General features: G+C 34.3%; 1 protein-coding gene across 2 annotated transcripts in view; it reads right to left on the bottom strand.

Moving 5' to 3' along the window:
* The window catches only part of LOC107555914 (adenylate cyclase type 5-like), a 99,467-nt gene that overhangs the window by 84,762 nt on the left and 3,002 nt on the right, over positions 1-11,703 (bottom strand). The gene's annotated exons all lie outside the window — the stretch shown is intronic.

Raw genomic sequence — 11,703 nt, forward strand, 5'->3', positions numbered from 1 at the left:
ATTAATTAACAATAACCAATAGGCCTAATTAATTAACATTGTTAACATTAACATTTGGTATGAAAGTGACAGCAGCTTTTAGTATACCTGCTGTCTGTCAGTCTGTGTTAAAGAACAAAAAAAAAAAATCACTCTGCTTAAATCTGCTCTTGACTAAATAACTTTTTCATATTTAATATGGATTAATATATCAATACAATCTATATCTATGACTTTATACATCATAGTATTTTGTTCCTGAATAGTAGAAGCTACTGTTAGTTTTAGGCAAGCCTACCTGAAAAAGTTAAAGCACAGTTTGTTTGTATCCTTGTGCTATTGCTAGTAACTTGTTCATTTATACTGACCGTTTAATTGTCTTTATGTAACATTATTTATTAAAATGCAAGGTTACTTGAGTCAAAAACAATGAAAACAATAACTTTTTCTTGAGGTGTTTGCACGGCTTCATGTGCGCGCGCTTTGGATGTGACCGTGAGCGCCCAGAAAAGTAGTTTGGAGCTCGCAAGTACCGGATGGTTTAAAAAGACGTGCAAATGATAAACTTTTGTGATGATGCAACACTGACCCGATTAGGCAAGTGACAGTTCTGTCAACTGAGCGAAAATCTTGTCTGGCAGTGTGCAGCAGCTCTCTTAGTCCAGATGAGATGCGCTGATGTGAGGCAATTTTGAGAGAGTGAGAGCGAGAAGACGCGGTACAGCTGAACCACACATGCTGTTTTCAAATGATTGACTTAATGATTAAATCATGAAAACGTACATTTAGCGCCTTGTTTTTAATTAAGAATGATATGAATATGGCACACAGGCAAATTTATCAACTACAGGCTAGTTGTAGTTCTTGCTTATATCAAGCCCTAAAATTTAGTTTTATTTGCTATAACACTAAAATGCACCAAGTAGATTTCCACATAATAAATGTATTTTTTAATCAGACACATTGTACATGTTTTTTGTCATGAAGCACCAAATTTACAATTAGTGGTCGACCGATATATCGGCCGATATTTGGCATTTTTCAAATATCGGTATCGGCCGATAAGTTTTTCTGCTTGGCCGATGCGTTCGAGGCGGAACTTTTATTTTGACGGCGCTGAGAACGGCAGCGCCTGAGTGCACACCACTCACATTCTCACATTCAAATTATATGTCCACAACCACATTTTTGACTCGGGATTGCATACTTTATCTGCACTGTAAAAGAGTTCTGACGTTTACTGTGAAAAACTGACAGCTGTGCCAGAAATTAATTGTAAAAAAAATACTGTGACAATCTTACCAGTATTATGGGATGCATATTGGCGCATGTACATTTTTAGAACTTTTAACCACATTTTTCATGAAGTAATATAATGTTAACATGCATATACCAAGCTACTTGAATTACCAAAATCTGCTTTTTACTTTAATTTACTGACAACAAAGACCAAACACCAGCACAACACTAAAATAATGCAATAAACATTAACTAAATAACATTAAACATAACCAAAATTAGAAACAACTAATTATTTACACAAATATATTAATAATAATAATAATAATAATAATGTTATAGTAATATGTCTAGGGATGCACCGAATGTTCGGTAACCGAAATTATTCGGCCGAAAATAGCGACAAAAAAAAGCTAGAATAAGCGAAAAAAGACCGAATAATCTGTACTGAACAATGACGTGACACTATCAAATAGCAACCGAAATGGCCTTAAACAATTAGTAAATAAACTGCAGAACGTTATGTTTTCTAATACACAGACGAATTGCATGTATTCTGACAGCGCTGCACGAGCTCACGGCGGATCTGCTTGTTAACCAGGGTTCAAAGTCCAAAGCGCGAGGAAAATCTGCGCTGAAACGGTGTTACTCGTCAGTTGCTCAGTCACATTTTTATGACTTTTTATAAGGCACGTGACAATGCGATACGTGCGACATATTCGTAATGAGACTCATTTATAATCTACTGTTGTCAACAAAAAGAAGCGCTGAGGTCTTCCTGCACGTTTCCGCCAAAATAAAAGTTGAGAAAAAGCAAGAACTCCATCAACATTCATAAACGTTAGTATTGTAATTTTACTGTTGTTCTGTAAAATAAAATAAAAAGTAAGACAATATAATGATAATAATTTCAACAGCTCTGTTAATACATTTATTATAACATTCACACATAGTGTTCAAATTGGGATCTATAATATTTTCTAATGTTTTAAAAGAAGCTCAGCAAGGCTGCTTTTATTTGTATAGTAAAAAAATACATGCCTGATTCAAGAAGGGGGGGTTATTAATTTTAAGTTAAATTGTGCTTTGTTGGTATAATGTCTGCTAGAATTTTAAAAAATGTTCAGTGTTAAATATTTTTTAATTGTTTTGTAATTAATTTTTTCTTTGAAAAGCAAGACAAAACAGTAAAAAGCACATTTTGGCTATTTAATTTGTGCAATGGTGAAAAAAATTGGCAAAATACATGGGGGGAAAAAAACTCGAAAACCGTGTTCGGTATTCGGCCCAGTGTTTCATTTTGTTCGGTTTCGGCTTCGGCCAAGAATTTTCATTTCGGTGCATCCCTAAATATGTCACATGGTGACTTCTGAGAATGTCCCTTTACTGCATTTCACTGTAATATGGTAATTCATAGTTTTGACTAAGAACAGTAAGATTACACATAATGCAATGTTAAACCATTTAAAATTTGAGATATATATGGTGACGTAACTAAAGTAACAGGTTTGGACTGTAGTATTTCTTACATATATTTTACACTGTAAAAATAATATGTAGTTAATCATTTAAAATGTGCAATTAAAAATGCACATTTTTTGAATGTTTTGAAAGATTAATAATAAAATGTATTAAATGAACTACCACTCAATTTTACTTTTTTTTTCTTCTTGGTTTGTAACGTTACAGAATAATTAAGGTCAACTGTTCACCTATAATGAACCTTACAGTCCAGTAAAGCAGTGGTAATGTCCCTTTACTGCATTTCACTGTAATATGGTAATTCATAGTTTTGACTAAGAACAGTAAGATTACACATAATGCAATGTTAAACCATTTAAAATTTGAGATATATATGGTGACGTAACTAAAGTAACAGGTTTGGACTGTAGTATTTCTTACATATATTTTACACTGTAAAAATAATATGCAGTTAATCATTTAAAATGTGCAATTAAAAATGCACATTTTTTGAATGTTTTGAAAGATTAATAATAAAATGTATTAAATGAACTACCACTCAATTTTACTTTTTTTTTCTTCTTGGTTTGTAACGTTACAGAATAATTAAGGTCAGCTGTTCACCTATAATGAACCTTACAGTCCAGTAAAGCAGTGGTTTTTCGATCCTGGTCCTGGGGACCCAACACTCTGCTCTTTAGCAGAGAGTTCATGGTGGGTGCAGTAAAGCCATCTTGTTTTTCCATTTAATGCAAAGCTATTCAATTCAATTCACTGTTCAAAGTTTTGAAAATACTTTAATATGATACTTATGTTTATTAAAAAACAACAATAATAATAATAATAAAACAAAAATAAAAGTCACAGTTGTGTCATTTTGAGAACTGAAAACATCTGGTAATTAATGGCTGTCATTCTGCATAATACAGGTCTATATGCAGCTGTTAAAAATTAGGATTTTGAGAAGCTATACATTTCTCACTGTACCCCTTGTGTGCTTTTTAAAGACATTCGAAAAGAAAGCATTTAAGAGGGACACTAAGATATTTGTGGGAATGACTTTAGAATTGCATGCTAGCTTTAATGGGCCACTCACACAGCAGGTTGACACTAAAATTATATGAAATACATGTGGACTATTACATTTTCCAGCCTGCCATGTACAATTATAAAATTAGTGTGTATGCATGATTTGACACTATGTGGGAATAACAAACACACAAAATTCGTAGGCGGCAGCGAGGCCCATTTGTGAAGGCAAAGTAGAAAGAGATGGGTGACAAATGAAGGAGAAACAGAGGGTGGTTCTGCAATAAAAATAACATGCTGAGTTTGGTTTGAATCTGGATGGATTCCAGGGTCTTTACAGAAATAATCGGCTCCATGTGCAAAACATCTTGCATTTATCTTGTGTGAGAGCATTACAGAAGATGATAGTTGTTGCAATATTAATTAACAATGAAAAGTTCCACTGTGTGGCATGCCAACATTAAAGTAACCCAAATCCTGTGTTAATTTCATGTAATTCAGCAACGGAAGAGTTTCGAGACCTGAAAATGTGCAAGTAGAGGTGCCATCACTATCACTGAGTGAAATTCCCAAGAAAACATGGAAAATATTTTGAAGATTATCATAAAATTACTCAACTAAGTGGGTCAACAGAGATAGGTACTTACTCCAAGACACACTCCTGCCTTTTAATCATCTAATGTACACAAGAAATACAGGGCCCCAGACAAAAAAAATCGAGTAAGGAGCCATTGGCTCCTATAAGAAAAAAACTCAGGTGCCAAATAATTTTTTTAAGTGCCACAGAATAAGCATGTTCTGAATAAACCCTTTTAACATTTCAATCATACTGTCATGTGTTTATGTCTCATCTTTTCTTGACTTTATCAGCATTTTAATCCATCTTGTAGATGACCTGGCAACTAAGGTTCACTTAAAGTGGGAATTAAATGTCTTTTCCAACTTGAAATATACAGTCACAAAGAATTATTCATTACACAGAATCTGTACCAGTATCATGGACCATAAGCATCACTTGGCCACTGAGTGTAGTTTGAGCTCCTCCTCAATATACATCCTGTAAATATTGTCATACACTCTTAAAAATAAAGGTTTCACGATGCTATAGAAGAACCTTTTTTGTCTAAATGGTTTCATAAAGAACCTTTAACATCTGAAGAACCTTTACGATTCACAAAAGGTTCTTTGTGGCGAAAGAAGGTTCTTCAGATTATAAAAAGTTGAGAAAGAGATGGTGCTTTAAAGAACCTTTGACTGAATGGTTCTTTGTGGAACCAAAAATTGTTCTGTAAAGAACCTTTTAAGCACCTTTATTTTTAAGAGAGTACGTCTTTCACACTTTCAGTCTGTTTTTCTTAATTAGTCAAATGCAATTTGGGTTAAATCATGTAGACATGAGACATTTCAGTAAGTTGTACTATAGACTCTCTTATAAAATAGCCTACCTTTTGATGTTAATTCATGTTCATTATGTACTATAGTAGTAAAGAGAAAGATTAAATGGGTTCACTTGCCGCCTGAACTGAGGCGCTAAAGCGATTGCGCCTGCCGCATTAAAGATCGCCAAAACTGTATTTATTTTTTTTATTTCATTATGAATTTGGAATAACTTTAAAGCTGGTACTTTGTTTATTAAAAAGTAACAAAGCAAAAATCTTTTTGCGATTACTGGATTGTACTGTAGGCTCTCTTATAAAATAGCCTACCTTTTGATGTTAATTCATGTTCATTATGTACTATAGTAGTAAAGAGAAAGATTAAATGGGTTCACTTGCCGCCTGAACTGAGGCGCTAAAGCGATTGCGCCTGCCGTATTAAAGATCGCCAAAACTGTATTTATTTTTTTTATTTCATTATGAATTTGGAATAACTTTAAAGCTGGTACTTTGTTTATTAAAAAGTAACAAAGCAAAAATCTTTTTGCGATTACTGGACGGCAAGTGCGCTTCAAATAATAAGAAGTTCATGCAACAGAACACAGCATAGACTAAGATCTTGATAAGAAGAAGCCATATTAGTAATGATTATAAACGAGAATTGTTAATGATATTGCCAATATCCACACAGCTGACAGCTTTACCTGTTGTAGTTTGTTCAAGTTTTGCACAAAATAGATGCTGCTTTTCTGCACTTTCACTTCGCACGTTTCCGTCATTTCGATCTCTCTCGCGCTGTACAGCTGAGCTGCGTTTAGCAGGTGTGCGACAATGTTGCTGTGCGGCAGAGATGAGGACTGTTTGAAACTCTTTTTTTCCAGTAAAACTTTGATGCGCATTGTCTCAGTTTAATACGTGAACATAAAATGTGATTACAAAACAATCAGGAAAAAAAGGCATTACATGCAAATTTTTAAGTTATAACATATAACCAGTGGCGACCTCAGCAAAAACTTGTCGCAAATTAATATTTTTGGTCGCAAATGCGACCATTTTAGTCGCAGTCTGGAGCCCTGAAATACCAATAAAATCCAACCACATGGGATTATCTGAAAGCTTCATGAGAATAGCAAAAATCTAACATGCTTTCTGCTCTTATTTAGGGTGTAATTTCATGAGTAGGCCTACTAAAAGCACAAAATGCAACTGCAAAAATTGTTTAAAAGTATCATTATTTTTTCTTAAATGCTCCGACCAGTCAATCTACTAATGGCATAATATACTAATACACTATTGTTCATACAGTGTGTCACATGACCATTGTAATATGCTAATTTGGTGCTAAGAATGTAAGTGTCTTTTCTGCCATATAGGCTATACAGTTTGCTTCTTCATCTGAAAAGATTTGGGGAAAAAATTCGAACAAGAAATCTGCATGACTCCATTAATCTTAATGTCTTAAAAAAAAATAATAATAATAATTATGGTATTTTAACTTTAAACCATCACTTCTGACCAAAATACGAGTCCATCATCCACAATAACGCTTCCCCAGCAAGTGTTAAAAAAAATTAATTAAAAAAAATAAAAGATCCTCCCCGGTTGTCTGCTCACATCAAAATCCACCAACATGTTTGTTCAGAAATGTTTTCACTTGTAAACGGTGCTTGATCGGTGTATATTTATCTCCTAATTCAGACATTCACTAGAAAGAAAGCAATATTATGGATAGACAACATGTCTACATTTGAAGTTAAAAACATGGATCTGTTTATTATAAACACAGCTTTTTACGAGTGGTAATTTGGTGCAGTGTTCATGGATTTTTTGTGCAATGTGTCTTTGCAATATGGTCCCTGTGTTCACAAGATGTTAATTGCTTCATCTGAAAAGATTTGGGGAAAAAATTCGAACAAGAAATCTGCATGACTCCATTAATCTTAATGTCTTAAAAAAATAAATAATAATAATTATGGTATTTTAACTTTAAACCATCACTTCTGACCAAAATACGAGTCCATCATCCACAATAACGCTTCCCCCAGCAAGTGTTAAAAAAAATTAATTAAAAAAAATAAAAGATCCTCCCCGGTTGTCTGCTCACATCAAAATCCACCAACATGAACTTATTCACTGCAGAGGATCCAATGGTGCAGAGGATCAAGTGATGCTAAATTTGGTCCAAATCGGTTTCAAAGATGAAACAAACTCTACTGTACTTCTAATCTACTTCTTGGATGGCCTGAGGGAGAGTACATTTTCAGCAAATTTTCATTTTGGGGTGAACTATTCCTTTAAATGCAATAGGGAAAAAAAAAAAAAAAGTTACACAACATATGATAAATAAACCGTTACAGCTTATAGTTGAATAGTGAAATGAAGTACCTCAAGATGTGGTTCCTAATAAGACATCTAATACAAGCCGTGGACTGCAGCAATTGTTTAAGAGAGGTGCGGGCAGCCACCCACACACATCAGAGCTTGATTACCCTCAGGTCTACCTTGACAACAGGAAAAACAATGCATGGGGGGAGTGAAGAAAAGAGAGAGTAAAGTCTCTCAGCACCAGGGACAGTTGTGCCTTAATTATCTCAATTTGAATCTCTAATGGTAAGATCGCACATTCACTGGAGGTGGTTGAGAGATGAAAAGCATGGGTCCTCTCACAGAGTGCTTCTGGATGGTGTTTGTGAGAACAGGCCTTGGTTGCTAAGATACAAGAAGCACAATTGAGGGTCTGCACTCATAAGAGACATGTCAGAGTCGGATTTTGAAAGGTAACACAAACTCACTCCTACAGCTGTTTTATGGGGGAATAAACCTTCAACCTTCCCAAGGATTACACACGTGGTTGCCCATTTGAAACGTATAAAGTCTTCAAGTAACCAAACAAAATCTGCAATAAGGCCGGTTGCCTACTACCTCATAATACACACGGATACATAAATCTATAGACCTATATATTATTGAATGTTTCCTCATTTAATAGATATACTTCCACGTACAGGCACTCACATATCTCCAAAAAGCCTTAATTAGAGGGGTTACATATTTAAAACATCAACACGTCAACCCAAACAGGCCTTTCTTCAGCACACTGTAAAAAAAAAAATTCTAAGTTATAAATATAACATTATTAGAGTACATTTTACAAGAAAATATTTCAGTCTTTCTACCTCACAATTTCACATTACTTGCCATTTCTTTGTAATGGTGATATTTACTAGCAATTTCTGAGTGAAAATTGTTTCTAAACCAAATTATTCCAGCGCACCCCGATGTTTATTTTTATTATTAGTAGTAGTTTTATTTCTTTTTTCCATTAACACACTGCTTCAATATGAAACCTCATAATAGGATGATAACTTGATGATAAAATGAATAAAATATACACACGTTTGGATTTAAAATTATTATTATAGGGCTGACAATTCAGTACACTTAATTAAAAAAAATTATATTTGAATGTATGAAATTAAAATAAACAATATATTGACCTCTAAAGTGACTTTTTGTGATGTCAGTGATATATTTGTTTTTCCACACACTTTTTAATTATTATTACTGTTGTTATTCTAATAATTATTATTGCTGTTGTAGTTAATTTAATAAATATTATTATTATTGTAATTATTATTATAATTAATTTATTAAAACAAATAATTATAATAATCATTATTATTATATTACTATAATGTATTATTATTATTAAATAATTATTTATTTATTTAAGTAAAAGTGACCCTGAATAGACGTTTAAAAGATAGACGTGTTCAGTAGCACATTAATTTATTCTGCAAAATTTCACTGGGATTGGTCTACAACTGAAATATGTGATATAATGTAAATTGATTACTCAGACAACGTAAATGTCTGCACAAGCTGAGCAAAAGTTCATCTGTGTGTGAGCTCCACATTAGTCCCAAGAGATGGTGTTTTCTTCAGCGTGCCGCTCTGCAGAGCACGTAGTCAGCCTGGCCTGGGGGGGAAGGTTAATGCTTCCATAGGGGATCACTCTCAAAGGCAAATTAATAGCAGATCTTTCAAGAAGGACAGGGAGGACATCTGTTTTGAATTCCAGGGGGTCTGCATGTTACAGAGTGGGGCAATTCAATTAAATCAGCAACAAACCATGTTAGAGCTGGAGATGTGCCAGGCAGGACTCTGTCCACCTCCTCTGTTTTCCCCCCATCCTAACTGGGTCCCACCTCCGGCTTTAATGAAGCACACAGGGGAAATGGAGCTGGAGATTGTGAACTGTCGATGATCTGTAAGACAATCCTCAAAAGCACCTTTGGTTTGTTCTTATTCTTAAGTGCATGGTGTTTTTCTTGTAGCCTGGTCTTGCTGTAATGAAAGAATGGTATGCAAGACAACCTGTGGTACTTAAAGTACCCAAGAAATAATTGCAAAACATCAAAATTGCTAATGAATTTGCAACCGAAAGTTACAAATGATTAGCTGTACTCATCAGGACTTAATTTGTGGCAGAACAAGTCAGATCTAGCACCTTCAGAATTGGAACTGGATCTTTATGCTTTGTTTAAAAATGAATAAAATAAGATGGCTAACCTTGTATTGAACCCAGAACGGTTCTTTAAATCGCATCGAAACACTAACAGCGACCTGATTTCACCTTAGTCTTTACTATAGCCCAAAAACCTTTCATAAAAAGCAGCACCGATCATCACAGCCGGAGGAAAGCTAGTCATCTATGAGAGCACTCCTAATACATCCTTCATCCCAGGATCTTTATAAAACAACAGTGAACTACTGGAGAGTCATGCTAGGTCCCATGTAAACAGAGAGAGATCTGATATGCTAAAGACAACAGCATTGTGTGGAAAGAGCAACAAACACAGCAGGCCGTTCCCACACACACCATTCAAAGAGTCTGTGTTTTTAATGAAAACATAATTATGTTTGAAGACGAAGGATTTTAAAACATTTACTATAAAATGTTATATTGGTTGGAGTCAAAAGATTGTGAAATTCAACTGAGCACAGTGGTTAAGTATACAAAAACTATGAAAATGTCCACAGAGAAAATACTGTACTGTTTTTAAGGTTATGAAATCTACTAAGACTGATAATAAATATACAATGTACAGTATATATTTAATGACTGATTAAAATGTAAAAAATATATATAATAAAAGGTTTTTAGAGATGTAATTCTTTATAACAAAAATATGTAGTCTTAATACATTTCATAAATATTTAATATTTACAACAGTAATCATTAAAAATAATCCAGACTCAAGATTGCACCTTATTTGCACATACAGTTTAAAGCTGTAAAGCAGTTACTAGTTTCCAATAAAAGGTACCAAGTCACCCAAAAAGGAACAGAAATGGAAGCATTCACCATAATGTAATAAATCCATACACATCCATTAAATAAAATACTTTAAAAGTGTTCAACTAAATTCAAGGCTTTGCTGAGAAAAAAGGGTGAATCATCATCAACTTTTGTTGCTTTCATAACTGCAAGAACATCTAAGACATAATAAAACTGACTGATAAAGACACACCAAGTCTTCTTTTCATGCATAAACACTCTTAAACTTCTGCTGAAAGGTTTGAGGCTCAGGTAACAAGGGATTGACAGTTCTTCTAAAGATCTACTGAAATTCTCAGAACTAACGGAAAAAAAATACAGAACTGAAAAATTACAGCAACTGAACAGTACAGTAAACTTTACTGATAAACATATATTGTGTAAATTGACCAGCAGCACTTGTGCCAATGCACTTTATAATTAAAACGCTTTTCAAAACAATGTTAACTTTTTGGCCATTGCACAAATTATCTAAGAACGTTGCTTATAAGCGAATTTCCACTATGCACTAGTAGCGAAGTCGGGAAAGGTAATTGGAAAACACGGAGTGGAGTTAGAGCGGAGTGATTACAGAACACTTGTAAATGTCCAGCTGTCGCTCCGATTCACTCACCCGTCCAGACTGTGAGTCCCAGACTCCCAGCGTTGATTATAAAGTCTGATGCTCTGGCTTCTTTTGGAATTTTAGTTGGCAGAGGAAAATGTAGGCTATGAACTTCTAAAAACATTTTCTCATTATTAACTTCTTGTTTACACAACTGCTGCATAAAAACATCTCATGGAAGTGCACATAATCAAACAGACTAATCGCAGCCACGTTACGTGCCTATGGTCAAATGACCATGTTGACGTGAGTGAGTGATAGATAGATAGATGTGCATCTCAATAAATTAGAATGTGGTGGAAAAGTTCATTTATTTCAGTAATTCAACTCAAATTGTGAAACTCGTGTATTAAATAAATTCAATGCACACAGACTGAAGTAGTTTAAGTCTTTGGTTCTTTTAATTGTGATGATTTTGGCTCACATTTAACAAAAATCCACCAATTCACTATCTCAACAAATTAGAATATGGTGACATGCCAATCAGCCAATCAACTTAAAACACCTGCACAGGTTTCCTGAGCTTTCAAAATGGTCTCTCAGTTTGGTTCACTAGGCTACACAATTATGGGGAAGACTGCTGATCTGACAGTTGTCCAGAAGACAATCATTGACACCCTTCACAAGGAGGGTAAGCCACAAACATTCATTGCCAAAGAAGCTGGCTCTTCACA

The sequence above is a fragment of the Sinocyclocheilus grahami genome, unplaced genomic scaffold (assembly GCF_001515645.1).
Source record: "Sinocyclocheilus grahami isolate Dianchi unplaced genomic scaffold, SAMN03320097.WGS_v1.1 scaffold549.1, whole genome shotgun sequence".
Lineage (NCBI taxonomy): Eukaryota > Metazoa > Chordata > Actinopteri > Cypriniformes > Cyprinidae > Sinocyclocheilus > Sinocyclocheilus grahami.